This window comes from Sapajus apella, unplaced genomic scaffold, assembly GCF_009761245.1.
Source record: "Sapajus apella isolate SASKATOON/1434 unplaced genomic scaffold, GSC_monkey_1.0 scaffold22, whole genome shotgun sequence".
Taxonomy (NCBI): domain Eukaryota; kingdom Metazoa; phylum Chordata; class Mammalia; order Primates; family Cebidae; genus Sapajus; species Sapajus apella.
In genome coordinates this window covers 1,246,633-1,262,280 of record NW_022436962.1, presented here as the reverse complement: position 1 = coordinate 1,262,280, position 15,648 = coordinate 1,246,633, and the positions used below count along the sequence as shown (strand labels likewise).

General features: G+C 37.2%; 1 pseudogene; it reads right to left on the bottom strand.

Annotated features, from left to right (window-relative positions):
- Window positions 1-9,649: 9,649 nt before the first annotated feature.
- On the bottom strand, window positions 9,650-11,008 carry LOC116558586 (annotated as a pseudogene).
- Window positions 11,009-15,648: the final 4,640 nt, after the last annotated feature.

The window sequence follows — 15,648 nt, the reverse complement described above, 5'->3', positions numbered from 1 at the left end:
GAGATCGAGACCATCCTGGTCAACGCGGTGAAACCCCGTCTCTACTAAAACTACAAAAAATTAGCTGGGCATGGTGGCGCGTGCCTGTAATCCCAGCTACTCAGGAGGCTGAGGCAGGAGAATTGCCTGAACCCAGGAGGCGGAGGTTGCGGTGAGCCGAGATCGCGCCATTGCACTCCAGCCTGGGTAACAAGAGCGAAACTCCGATTCAAAAAATAAATAAATAAATAAATAAAAATAAAAAAGATAGAGGAAAAAAAATGAAACATTCTCACTCCTGTTGCCTAGGCTGGAATGCAGTGGCACCACAGCTCACTGCGACATTGATTTCCTGGGCTCAAGTGATGCTCCCACCACAGCCCCTATGAGTAACGGATTATAGGATGAGCCACCATGCCTGGCTAATTTTTGTATTTTTAGTAGAGAAGGGGTTTTGCCATGTTGCCCAGGCGGATCTCAAACTCCTCCACCTACCTCAGCCTCCCAAACTACTGAGTTTACAGGGAAGAGCCACCGTCCCCAGCCCTGATTGTTCTTTTGACTGTTTTTGAATGAAAACCCCGAAACACTGATAAGTTAAATGTTCAGAAGATCAAAATTTGGAAGGATAACATGATTTTTTAAAGTGAAAGCAAGTTTATTAAGAAAGTAAAGGACTAACAAATGACTACTCCATAAGCAGAGCAGCGAGATAGCATGATTTAAAAAATGTTACAGATTGGAAAATTGGGCCAAAATAAGAAATATAAAATGTAGGGCTGATAAATTAAAATTTAACATTGAGATTCTTATCTAATTACACAAATCCCGCCTACCCTAGCTTTGTCCAGATCCCATGATTATGTCATCCATAGGCTCTGTTTACTCCTTGTTCAGAGCCCACGATGATGTCATCCATAGGCTCTGTTTACTCCTTGCCAACACCCAGGGCTAACGAAAGCGGTCTTGTTAGTGTATTTGTACTCCTTCCTGTACCTGAAATTAGCATGGATCAAATGTGCCATAGAAGATGCCACACTGTAATCGTTAAGAGTGTGGACTTTGTCATCAAAATAACTTTAATTTGGATTATGCATCCTGCTGTATGATCTTGAGAAAATTACTTAATCTTTCTAAGTTTCAATTCCTTCATTTAGAAAATGTGATTCATGATAGTAGCTAACCTAGAGGGTGGCTGTGACGAGTAAATGAAGTAACACATAACCCAATAGTTAAAAGCAGACTTTGGAGCCAAAATGCCTGAGTTTGAATTCTACTTCTGCTAACTGTTGTCCATTTGATTTTAGGTAAGTTGATTATCTTCTTCATGTCTCAGTTTTCTCATCTACAACATAGGGGTAATATACACTGTCTAGCCGGGCGCGGTGGCTCAAGCCTGTAATCCCAGCACTTTGGGAGGCCGAGGCGGGTGGATCACGAGGTCAAGAGATCGAGACCATCCTGATCAATATGGTGAAACCCCGTCTCTACTAAAAAAAATACAAAAAATTAGCTGGGCATGGTGGTGTGTGCCTGTAATCCCAGCTACTCAGGAGGCTGAGGCAGGAGAATTGCCTGAACCTAGGAGGCGGAGGTTGCGGTGAGCCGAGATCGCGCCATTGCACTCCAGCCTGGGTAACAAGAGCGAAACTCCGTCTCAAAAAAAAAAAAAAAAATATACACTGTCTACCCCATAGATTGGGGGGGATTAAATTAGTGTAAGTAAAACACTTAGAATAGTACCTGGCATATACAAAGCACCCAATAAGTGATTATGATTATTATTATATAACTAATCAATATATATTAGCTACTATCATATGTCTTTATTTTTAATATTATTACCACTATATTCATTATCTCCTGAGCAACAGAGGAAGCACTGACCTTAAACCTCTCTATATAATGGCTATTTTATGTGTCAAATTTCAATAACTCTTTCCCTTATTTCTGATTTAAATTCAGATCTCTTCTGGTCTAGTAGCCTCACTGTGAACCACAATTCTTATTCTCTCAGTTTGGCCAGATTTCAGTTTCCCTCATCCCAGTTCTAGATGGTAATTTCAGGATCCTCCAACTATGGATTGGCCCTCACACCCATGAAGACAGATTTCTATGGGATGGTGACTCTGAGACCAACCTGATGACAAGAATCTTCTCTTCCTTGGAATGCCACCCATTGTAGTTTTTGGATATCTCTGCTAGTCTGGATCAAAATTAACTTTCAGGAGACTTTAAATTTTATGGGTTAGAATTCTTCACCACTCTCAGGACCAGGTTGTGGGAATACCTGGTTGGCGATGGATGAGTTCTTCTAGTTCACCAGCCTCAACTTGTGATGGGCATCACTAATACACAGCTAATTTATACTGACCTAACAAAAGGTTAGTGTCTGGAGAGGAGAACATCTTTAAAAATCCAATATATGAATTCTCATTTTTAAAATACTGGGCATCAGTTTGATTAGCAGGAATTATTAAGATTATACCTAGTTCATTTAAAAAAAAATTACCCTGTACGTTCTGGGACACATATGTAGAACGTGCAGGTTTGTTACCTAGGTATACACATACCATAGTGGTTTGTCGCAACCATCAACCTGTCATCTACAATAGGTATTTCTTCTAATGCTATCCCTCCCCTAACCACCTACTCCCCGAGAGGCCTCAGTGTGTGATGTTCCCTTCCCTGTGTCCATGTGTTCTCATTGTTCAACTCCCACTTATGAGTGAGAACATGCAGTGTTTATTTTTCTGTTCCTGTGTTTCCTGAGAATGATGGTTGCCAGCTCCATCCATGTCCCTGCAAAGAACATGAACTCATCCTTTTTTATGGATGCATAATAATCCATGGTGTCTATATGCCACATTTTCTTTATCCAGTCTATTATTGGTGGGCATTTGGGTTGGTTCCAAGTCTTTGCTATTGTGAACACAATAAACATAGGTGTCTTTATAGTAGAATGATTTATTTTATTTTATTTTATTATTTTTTTTTTTTTTGAGACGGAGTTTCACTCATGTTACCCAGGCTGGAGTGCAATGGCGCGATCTCGGCTCACCGCAACCTCCGCCTCCTGGGTTCAGGCAATTCTCCTGCCTCAGCCTCCTGAGTAGCTGGGATTACAGGCATGCGCCACCATGCCCAGCTAATGTTTTGTATTTTTAGTAGAGACGGGGTTTCACCATGTTGACCAGGATGGTCTCGATCTCTTGACCTCGTGATCCACCCGCCTCGGCCTCCCAAAGTGCTGGGATTACAGGCTTGAGCCACCGCGCCCGGCTTATAGTAGAATGATTTATAAACCTTTGGCTATATACCCAGTGATGGGACTGCTGGGTCAAATGATGTTTCTGGTTCAAGATCCTTGAGGAATCGCCACACTGTCTTCCACAATGGTTGAACTAATTTACACTCCCACCAACAGTGTAAAAGTGTTCCTATTTCTCCACATCCTCTCCAGCATTTGTTGTTTCCTGACTTTAAAAAGTCAGGAAATCACCATTCTAACTAGTGTGAGATGGTATCTCATTGTGGTTTTGATTTGCATTTCTCTAATGATCAGTGATGAAGAGCTTTTTTTCATATGTTTTTTTGGCCACATAAATGTCTTCTTTTAAGTGTCTGTTCATATCCTTCACCCACTTTTTGATGGGTTGTTTGTGTTTTGCTTGTAAATTTGTTTAAGTTCTTTGTTAGAGTCTAGATATTAGCCCTTTGTCAGATAAATAGATTGCAAAAATTTTCTCCCATTCTGTAGGTTGCCTGTTCACTCTGATAATAGCTTCTTTTACTGTGCAGAAGCTCTTTAGTTTAATTGGATTCCATTTGTCAATTTTGGCTTTTGTTGTCATTGCTCTTGGTGGTTTTAGTCACGAAGTCTTTGCCGATGCCTATGCCCTGAATGGTATTGCCTAGATTTTCTTCTAGGGTTTTTATGGTTTTAGGTCTGTGTTTAAGTCTTTAATCCATCTTGAGTTAATTTTTGCATAAGGTATAAGGAAGAGGTTCAGTTTCAGCTTTCTGCACGTGGCTAGTCAGTTTTCCCAACACTTTTTATTAAATAGGGAATCCTTTCCCCATTGCTTGCTTTCGTCAGGTTTGTCAAAGATAGGATGGTTGTAGATGTGTGGCATCGCCTCTGAGGCCTCTGTTCTGTTCCATTGGTCTATATCTCTGTTTTGGGACCAGTACCATGCTGTTTCTGTTACTATAGCCTTGTACTATACTTTGAAGTCAGGTTGCATGTTGCCTCCAGCTTTGCACTTTTTGCTTAGGATTGTCTTGGCTATGTGGGCTCTTTTTTGGCTCCATATAAAATTGAAACTACTTTTTTCTAATTCTGTGAAGAAAGTCAATGGTTACTTAATGGAGATGGCAATGAATCTATAAATTACTTTGGGCAGTGTGACCATTTTCACGATATTGATTCTTCCTATCCATGAGCATGGAATGTTTTTCCATTTGTTTGTGTCCTCTCTTATTTTCTTGAGCAGTGGCTTGTAGTTCTCCTTGGAGAGGTCCTTCACATCTCTTGTTAGTTGTATTCCTACGTATTTTATTCTCTTTAGAGCAATTGTGAACAGGAGTTCACTCAAGATTTGGCTCTCTGTTTGTCTATTATTGGTGTATAGGAATGCTTGTGATTTTTGGACATCGATTTTGTATCCTGAGACTTTGCTGAAGTTGCTTATCAGCTTAAGGAGATTTTGAGCTGTGATGATAGGATCTTCCAAATATACAATCATGTCATCTCCAAATACAGACACTTTGACTTCCTCTTTTCCTAATTGAATACCCTTTATTTCTTTTTCTTGCCTGATTGCCCTGGCCAGAATTTCCAATACTATGTTGAATAGAAGTGGTGAGAGAGGGCATCCTTGTCTAGTGCCAGATTTCAAAGGGAATGCTTCCAGTTTGTTTCCATTCAGTATGAATTGGCTGTGGGTTTGTCATAAATAGCTTTTATTATTTTGAGATATGTTCCATCAATACCTAGTTTACTGAGAGATTTTAGCATAAAACGCTGTTGAATTTTGTGGAAGGCCTTCTCTGCGTCTATTGAGATTATCATGTGGTTTTTGTCTTTGGTTTTGTTTATGTGATGGATTACATTTATGGATTTCATTATTTACCCAGTAGTCATTCAGGAGCAGGTTGTTTAGTTTCCATGTAGTTGTGGAGTTTTGAGTGAGTTTCTTAATCCTGGGCTTTAATTTGTTTGCACTGTGGTCTGAAAGACTATGATTTCCATTCTTTTGCATTTGCTGAGGAGTGTTTTGCTTCCAATTGTGTGGTCAATTTTAGAATAAGTGCGATGTGCTGCTAAGAAGAATGTATATTCTGTTGATTTGGGATAGAGAATTCTTTAGATGTCCATTAGGTTTGCTTGGTCCAGAGCTGAGTTCAAGTGCTGAATATCCTTGTTATTATTTGCTCAATAAATAGACTCTATCAAATCCTTTTGGATATTGTCTAAAAACTGTTTGCTTGGTTCTGCTGAACTAATACTAACAGTACAATTGTTAATATCTGCGTCAGAACAAGAGAACTTGTTTTCCAATTTCATTTGCTAATATTCAAAAATATTAGCAAATATTCTTAGACTTTTCATAAATGCCCTGTGTGGGATAGAATTTCAGTTGCAGCCTTATTTATGACAAATATGAAACTGTGAGTGCTAACTTGCTTATTTTTCTTGGTACACTGTACATGACTTGAACATCTAAAAATAGCATTAAAAAATCTTAGCAATAACTTGGCATTAAGTTTTACAACTTGAAAGAAGACTCTATTTGTATTTATTTATATTTTAAGGAAAATGAAAGTGGCTGGGCATGGTGGCTCATGCCTGTAATCCCAACACTTTGGGAGGCCAAGGCGGGTGGATTACCTGTGGTCAGGAGTTCAAGACTAGCCTGGCCAACATGGTGAAACCCTATCTCTACTAAAAATATAAAAATTAGCCCAGCGTGGTGGCAGGCACCTGTAATACCAGCTACTGAGGAGGCTGAGGCAGGAGAATTGCTTGAACCAGGGAGGAAGAGGTTGCAGTGGGCCAAGATGACACCATTGCACTCCGGCCTGGGAAACAAGAGCAAGACTTTGTCTCAAAAATCAAAACAAAAAAAAAAAAAAGAAAGAAAAGAAAAAATGAGAGCAATGCTTTTTACATTATTAAACTCTATTGAAATAAAACGTGGCTACAGAGCAATGCATCAATTATAGGCGTACATCTCTACAACCTTTCCAAAGTGAACACATTCAGGTTACCTGCATCCAGATTAAGAAATAGGACATTATCAGAACTTCAGTAGTTCCTGCTATGCCACCTTTTAATCACTACTTCCTACTAAGGATAATCACCCTTTTGAATAATTTCCCAGTTTTTGAACTATTTAATTTCTTGTGTTTGGATTCTTTTACTCAACCTATGTTTCTGAGATGCATTCACAATATTATGTGTAGATTTGGATATTTTTTCATTGCTACATAAGATTCCCATGTATGAATATGCCACAACTTATTTATTTGTCAATTTTTGTTGGGAATACAGATAGCTTCTGGTTTGGAGGTATTTGAGCAATGCTGCTCTAAACATTGGAATTCATAATTTTGATGAACATAACATACATAATGTGTTGGCTATATATCTAGGAGTATAATGGTTATGTCATAGAGCATGTGTAATTTTATGGTATAATCTGTTTTTAAAACTATGTTGGGATCCTACTAATTGTCCTACAAATGTAAAATTAAGTGTTTTTCAAATGTACAGTGTTTAATAAAAACATATTATACTGTATTTCATTTAAGAATATGAATATACCTGTGGTGGGAAAATAATATCTCCTCCATCTTCCCATAGGTGTCCACATCCTAACCCCTGGAATTTGTAAATGTGTTGCCTTGCATGGCAAAAGAGACTTTGCAGATGTGATTAAATTGTCTTGTAAATGGGAGGTTATCCTCGATTAGCCAGGTGGGGATAATCTAATTAATAGAGTTCTTATAATAGGCAGCAGGAACATCAGGGACAGAGAAGGAGATACAATGACAGAAAAGCAGAGGTCAGACAGAGAGAGAGAGAAAGAGATTTGAAGATTCTACACCACTGGCTTTGAAGGCAGAGAAAGGGGCCAGGCGCCAAAGAACGCAGGTGGCCTCTAAAAGCTGGAAAAGAAAGGGAACAGGTTCTTCTTATAAGGGTCATCTGCAAGGGAACGTAATCTCCCCAAGAGCCTCCAGAAGACACACAGCCTTGCAAATCTTGATTTTGGCCCCATAAACTCATTTCAGATTTCTGACCTCCAGAACTATGAGATAACACATTTGTGTTGTTTTAAGCCACTGAGTTTGTGGTAATTTGTTACAGCAGCCATAGAAAATGAGACAATATCAAACGCGATCCTTTAATAATCAGCTATTTTAAGCTCTACTTAAATGTTTATTCCTTAATGAAACCCCTATTTCATTTTAATATATAGTTCTTTTTAACACTAATGATAACTGGTTTTTAATAATGAATAACCATAGGTTAATTTCAACTAAATACTTTTATCTATTTATTTATTATGTATAGTTTGAGATGGAGTCTTACTCTGTCACTTAGGCTGCAGTGCGGTGGCGTGATCTCAGCTCACTGCAGCCTCCACCTCCTGGGTTCGAGCAGTTCTACCTCAGCCTTCCAAGTGGCTGGGATTATAGGTGTAAGCCACCACAACTGGCTATTTTAACTAAATACTTTTGAAAGCTACTTTGAAAATATTACATTTATTTTAGTGATATCATATTTATTTTTTAGCTTTTCTTCCATAGCTCTATTTTCCCACTTACTCATTTTTCCTTCTCTCTTTCTTTCCTTTTTTTTTTTGGCACCTGTCATTTTTTTAACCTCTCTATTGTTCAGTTTATATTCCAAGACCACATTTTCCTGGGAGTGGCAAATGTTTCCCACTCCCAACATCAGATATAGAAGAGTGGCTTTTTGTGCTGAAATTCAGGAAGGCAGTAATTCTTGGGCCTCTTTTAGATATATTTCTAAAATATGGTTTAGTAAATGAATTGGTGGGCATAGAACACAGAGAATTTTAGATTGAAAAAAATCATTGTATTATTAACTTCTTTGATCTCCATTTTAATTAAACTTGTTTTTGATCTAAATTTGGACAATATTAATTTGATTAGCCAAGTCGAGAGAAGGAAAAGACAAGAAAAATAAACACAGCCCTATTAATACTCTTTATCTTCACCTAATCTCCCTAAATGTTTTCATCTGTCTTCTGGCACCTTTTCTTTCTCACAAGAACCTAGCCCCTCCTTAACCCAGCAAAGAAATAATTAACACAAGGATAAAGTCTCAATATAAAGAAAAGCATGATAATTAACTGTAAGTCCAGGAAATTTTTGGTTGCCAGCATGTATTTCTGGAAATTAGAATATTGCCACAGCCCCCAAGGCTAAATCCCAAACCCCAAGGCAGCAGCACGGTAGCATCTGGGTGGGGATTATCTGATTCTAGGGTTTTATGTTAAAATAAATCTCAGGGAAATCAGATCCTCTTTAGGGATTCTGAGGCACTGTGTAAGTTGCAACAAAGACTCAAATGGCAAAATTTTTTAAAATTATAGATACTGTGTGTTTTTTTGGTACAGATTAGAAAGGAAATACTTTAACTCTGTCTTAAAGTAGAAAGTTGGCCATTATGGTATTGTGAGTTCTATATATAATGTATCATCTGTAAAGATGAGTCATGAAATTGGAAAACATCATATAAAAGATGAATTAGAGAGTGATTTTATCTATGTGTGTATTTGTATATCTGTGTGTGTATATAAGTATATACGTATGTGTGTGTGTATATCTATGTGTGTGTAAAAAATTTTGTTTTGTAAAAGGATTCATAGAAAGTAACTAATACATTTAACATATGATTCTTACATAATTGGTCAATAACATTTTTTTTCATTCAAGAGAATTAAATCATTTATTGATTACACATGATAATGGATGACACACAAGCTTCATTCCCATCTATAATTTTATCTGGTATAATTCAATTTAGATATATTGCATAGGATGTGCCAACAATCATCTTTATAACCAGTAATTCCATGATTTTGCTTGGGTAATCCCTTTTAATCGTGAACTTCAGGTCACAACAGTAACTATTAATTCAACCACACCGAGGTTTCTGAAGACAATGGCTTCTCCACCCAAGCAGGTTGTATATAAATTCCAAACAGAAGCTGGCATCACCCTGAAGGAATTCTAACTTCACATTGTTGGGGAAATTTACCAAGATGGTTTCAGAGTAGACTAACTTTACACAACACATTTAAAAAAAAAGACATTTATTCAGCGTCAAGATCAGACTATTACATTTAGCAATCAACAGCATGGGTGCAAAAAAAAAAAAAAAAGGAAAAGAAAATCTACATTAAAACCCTTTGTTGGAATCCTTTACACTTTCCACAGAACAGAAACTAAAATAACCTGTTATACAATTAGTCACAAATACAGTCCTCGAGTTTTTTGCCCATACACATGAGTATTTGTCTAAATCATGTCTTCTTTGTAGCAGCTAGGCCCTGCCACCACTGTGCTTGGCTGAGTTCACAAATCTGTTGTAACCTGTAGCTTCCCTGTCACTTCTCTGGCTTTCCTCTCCTAAGCTTTGTTTCCTAATTAAAATCTTCTGCCACTGCCATAGCTACTGCTGCTACTGGAACCGCCATAGCCACCTTGGTTTTGTGGTTTGGCAAGGATTGGCAGCCACCACCATAGGGGCCAGAGCTTCTGCCTCCAAAGTTTCCTCCCTTCATGGGTCCAAAATTTGAAGACTGATTGTTGTAACTGCCAAAATCATTGTAGCTTCCACCACCTCCAAAATTGCTTCCATCATTACCAAATCTATTATAGCCATCCCCACTGCCACCATATCCACCACCACCACAGCTGCCACCAAAGCCACCACGACCACTGAAGTTTCCTCCACGACCAAAGTTGTCATTCCCACCGAAACCACCTCCACGACCACCACCAAAGTTTCCAGAACCACTTCAACCTCTTTGGCTGGATGAAGCACTAGCCATCTCTTGCCTTGACAGGGCTTTCCTAACATCACAGCTGTGGCCATTCACAGTATGGTATTTCTTTTTTTTTTTTTTTTTTTTTTTTTTTTTGAGACGGAGTTTCACTCATGTTACCCAGGCTGGAGTGCAATGGCGCGATCTCGGCTCACCGCAACCTCCGCCTCCTGGGTTCAGGCAATTCTCCTGCCTCAGCCTCCTGAGTAGCTGGGATTACAGGCACGCACCACCACGCCCAGCTAATTTTTTGTATTTTTAGTAGAGACGGGGTTTCACCATGTTGGCCAGGATGGTCTCGATCTCTTGACCTCGTGATCCACCCGCCTCGGCCTCCCAAAGTGCTGGGATTACAGGCTTGAGCCACCGCGCCCGGCCACAGTATGGTATTTCTGAATGACAGTCTTATCCACGGAGTCATGGTCATCAAAGGTTACAAATGCAAAGCCCCTTTTCTTGCCACTGCCTCTGTCAGTCATGATTTCAATCACTTCGATTTTTCCATACTGTTCAAAATAATCTCTTAGGTGATGTTCTTCAGTGTCTCCTTTAATGCCACCAACGAATATTTTTTTCACAGTTAAGTGGGCACCTGGTCTTTGAGAATCTTTTCTTGAGACAGCTCTCTTTGGTTCTACAACTCTTCCATCCACTTTGTGTGGCCTTGCATTCATGGCTGCATCCACCTCCTCCACAGTGACATGTGATGAACCCAAAGCCCCTGGAGTGCTTGGTGTTTGGATCTCTCATTACCACACAGTCCCTGAGCATTCCCCATTTCTCAAAATGGCTCCTCAGGCTCTCATCGGTTGTTTCAAAGCTCAGCCCTCCAGTGAAGAGCTTCCTCAGCTGTTCCGGCTCTTTAGGAGACTCTGACTTAGACATGATCGCAGGGAGAAGAGAGACTTTAACGATGCTTCTTCAGCGGCGTCCACAGGCAGAAAAGCGGTGAATAACATTTTTTAATCTTCTTTCTTGTTTCTCCCCCTCCTGGGTCTGCAGTCTTGTCTTGTTAAGAACTGGTCAGAAGTGAACTGTGCAATTAATTCAGTGCTGTGCACTAGTCAGAGTTCTTAGCCCTGAGATAGGCTGCTGCAAATTCCCTTTGCTGAACTGGTAGTCTTGGTCAGAAGAGAGGATATTGTATCAGGGTTAATGACTAGAAAGAAAATGTATGACTTCAGGGGAGTATAAGTAAGTTACCAACGCTGGGAGAGAAACGGAGAACATCAGGAAATGAAACTCTAGAATATTTACTTTCTTTGAATCACAGAGATAAGGTAAGCCAAGTACCCAAGTAGATTCAGGTTTTAGTAATGGTTGAATTAAAAATACTGCATTCCTAGTTGCCTTTGCAGAGGCCTCTTCCCCATGCTAATGACATTAAAATGAAAGAAGATACATGCAAATTAAGCAAATAGTAATTATAAGTGAGCAACGCATGGTCTAGTTAAGGGGGGTTAGTCTGGGAGGTGTTGGTGCTACAGACAGAGATTAAATCATGAAGAAAAGAGCGAAATTATAGGTTAAAAAGGTAAAATAAAGCCTGCATGCTCAAGTGCCTTTGGGATGTTGGAGACTTTGGCTAAGCGTAGATAATAAATTCTGAGATTCAATATGAATATATTTTGCCTGGTTCAGTCATCTCTATCGCTGCTTGGAAGTAACCTTAGACTAGGAAGTTGTAGATCCTCATTCTCTTCAAAGTCTGTGCAATTCAGCTGGGTATTACAGAAATGGCCTCAGCCTATAGCTGCAATTGTTCCAAACATCCCAGATGATCATTCTAAGAATTCCAATCCAGAATGAGAATAGGAAGGATGTTAATTCTCTGCAATTCACTGGCCTCTCCCCACAAACTGGGGTGAGCCTAATCATTAAAGAAACAACCCCAAAAATAGACTCCTCTCTGAACCCTAATTGGCTGATCTGGAGTTTTCCCTTATCTTTCCTCCTCAGTGTACCTCATCCTTTCATTTTGAGTGAATGACTGCTAAACCTGTGAATGTAAAATTGTGTATGTACCACTGTATATGTATGATGGACCAAGGATTCCTCTTCACTGATTTATGTACTATTGTACTTATATAATATTGCCCTTTTAAATTAGGCCTTTTCTATATTTAAGAGGCCATGACTTTTAGAACATATCTGCCATTATAAACTGAGATCTTCTGTCATCTTAAATAGTGTACCTCTGTACGATAATTTGGGAATGTGGAAAATGTTAACTTTGTGACAGAAAAGAGGAAAACAAGAATTTATACTTGATAATATTTTAACCTTTTAACTGAGTTATTACTTATATACTATAAAGTATATAAATATTAAGAAAAGAGTTTAATATATTCTCATATATATATATATACACCCAAGTAACCACCACTTGGGTCTAGATTATAACATTTCCATCAATCAAAAAGATTCCCTCATTCCTCCACCCAGTGAATACTCTCTCTACAGACAATGTCTGTTAGTATTTCTATCACTATAGATTAAATTTCCCTATTCTTCAGCTTTGTTTGAATAGAATCATACAGAATATACTCTTGTGACTACATCCTTTTGCTCAGTATTATTTCTATGAGATTCATCCATGTTGTTGCGTATAGCAAGGGTACATTCTTTATATTGCTAAGTAGTATTCTGTTATATGAATATATTCAAATTTATTTATATAACTTTCTATGGATTTACATTTGGTGTCAGATTTTGGCTTTTATGTATGGAGTTGGTATGAACATTCTCGTATATGTCTTTTGGTGAATATATATACTCCTTTCTCTTGGGTGTACACCTAGAAGTGGAACTTTTCATGTTGTAGGGTATTGTGCTTGCTACACGTCCATAAATACTGCCAAAGACCTTTTCCAGGTGGTTGCACCATGTTACATCCCCACTCAAAATGTATAAGAGTTCCAGTTGTTCTGAATCCTTGCCAACACTTGGTATTATCAATCTTTTTATAATTTTAGTCTCGTGAAAAATATATTGTAAGATTTTTTTTTGGTTTTAATTTGTATTTCCCTTCTGACTAATAATGTTGAGCACTTTTTAAATGTGTTTATTATTCATTTTGATATCTTCTTTTATGAAGTGTCTGTTCAAGTCTTTCATCTAATTTATTGAGTTGCATTTTTATTGCTTAGTAGGAGACTTTTAAACATTTTGAATATGAGCCATCTGTAAGATAACAAAATCTATATGTTGATTATAATTGTATATATATGTCAGATAAGACATATATGTATATATATGTTAGCCATTGTGGTTTTTTTTTTTTTTTTTTTTTTTTTTTTTGAGACAGAGTCTCACTCTGTTGCCATGGCTGGAGTTCAATGGCACAATCTCGGCATACTGCAACCTTTGCCTCCCAGGTTCAAGTGATTGTTGTGCCTCAGTCTCCTGAGTAGCTGGGATTACAGGCACCTGCCACCACATCTGGCTAATTTTTGTATTTTTGGTAGAGACAGTGTTTCACCGTGTTGCCCAGGCTGGTCTTGAACTCCTGACCTCAGATGATCCACCCACCTTGGCCTCCCAAAGTGCTGGGATTATAGGCATGAGCCACTGAACCCAGCCTGTTAGCCGTATTTTTTTTAATGTAGACCATCTATAGCCATGTCAAATATCTATATATCAGAGAATATACACACATACATGCTTTTCTCCCATCTGTACCTTTACTTTTTAATCTCTTTTAATGAAAATTTTTTTTAGTTTTAATAAAATCTCTTGATCCCAGGAGTTTGAGACCAGCCTGGGCAACATAGCGAGACCCCATCTCTATAAACAACAACAACCAGAAAAAGCTGTTTACTTAACTTTCATAAATGTATTAATTGGAATACAAATATATGACAATTTGATCCCTACTTTCACCTAATTAACAAATATATGAACAAGCTTTGGTTTTACATGTAGAAATTTAACTTCTTCCCTTTTTTGCCTTAAGTTCATATTTACATTTTATCATAATGTAACATATTTTTAAGCTTTAAAATCTTTATTGAACGCTGTATTATACTTCTATTCAACAAAAATATGTGTAAATTCATATTTTCAACCTGAATATGAATATTTTAAAATATTTATTTGATATTAAAATTTTATTTAAGCTGCTTCATGCATTAGATATAGTGTTAAACTTTTTTCTGGACTGAATTTTGATTAGCACAAAAGAATTAAAATGAAATATAAATGCTTGCTATGAATGGTAATATTAATATTTAAATATGAATGCTTTAATTCAAGTTTAAAAATAAATGTTATTAAATGAGTAAATGTTTAATGGAAATGCAACTTTTAATAAAATTAATAGGCTTTAAAGATAGTGTATGTCTCTGTGGATAACTAGGACTTTTTGCTAAAGTGAAACGGAATTCAATCTGAACTTGTCATAGTTTCAGCATGAAGAGGTTTTATAGATGGAAGTACTGAAATATTCATTGCCCGTGCAAATAAATAGATGGAAAAGGAAATTGTGTTGTAGCAATGGCATTCAATTCTTTGACTGTCTTTCAATTTAAATGTCAAAATGAAAAACTGATAATTTAAGATTATTTTAATAAATGTATTATGTATTTGAAAGTTGCTAAGAGATTTCAAGTATTCTTACCACAAACAAATATGCGAGGCAATGCATGTGTGAATTATAATAGCTTCATTTCACCATTCCACAATGCATTCATATTTCAAACATAATGTTGTATACCATAAAGATATACAATTGTTGTCAATTTAAAAATAAAATTATTTTAAGAATATATTAGCTAACAATTGTATTGGATTTTATTTTTTCAATTTTGCCCTTTTAAGAGCAATGAACTGGAAAACATCTTATGTACAAGGTGATTTTTTGCTAGTTATTAGATTCATTTTTCTATTTTTGAAATATATACCAAATAGTTGTTTCCAAAAATAAGAAAAATACTATTGTACTATTAATTGTACTAGTTACCCATTCACTTAGAGGCACATTGTTTATTTTTATATACTAAGAAAAGTTTGAGAAAATAAAAATGTTTAATTTCATGAAACTTGTGCATTTTTTGTTTAATATAATAAAATGTATCTTATTACAAAATGTTACAGCTTCATATTTGCCTTATTCAGTTTATAAAAAGTGTTTTTATATGACCTAACTGGCAAAGCTAGATGTTTCTTTTGTGGGTACATAGCAGGTATATATATTTATGGGGTACGTGAGATATTTTGATACATGCATGCAATTCATAAGGGTACATACATGCATGCAATCACATCAGGGTAAATGGGATATCTATCACCTCAAGTATTTGTCTTTCTTTGTGTTACAAACAATCCAGTGATGTTCATTTAGTTATTTTTAAAGGTACAATATATTATTATTGACTGCAGTCACCCTGTTGCAGTCACATACTCGGTCTCATTCATTCTATCTAACTGTATTTTTGGACCCATTAACCGTCCCCACTCCCCCTACCCCCTATTACCCTTCTCAGCCCCTGGCAACTAGCATTCTACTCTCCTCTGTCTCATGTCTCATTAATTTTTAGCTACCACACGTAAATGAGAACAGATGAAGTTTATCTTTCTGTGC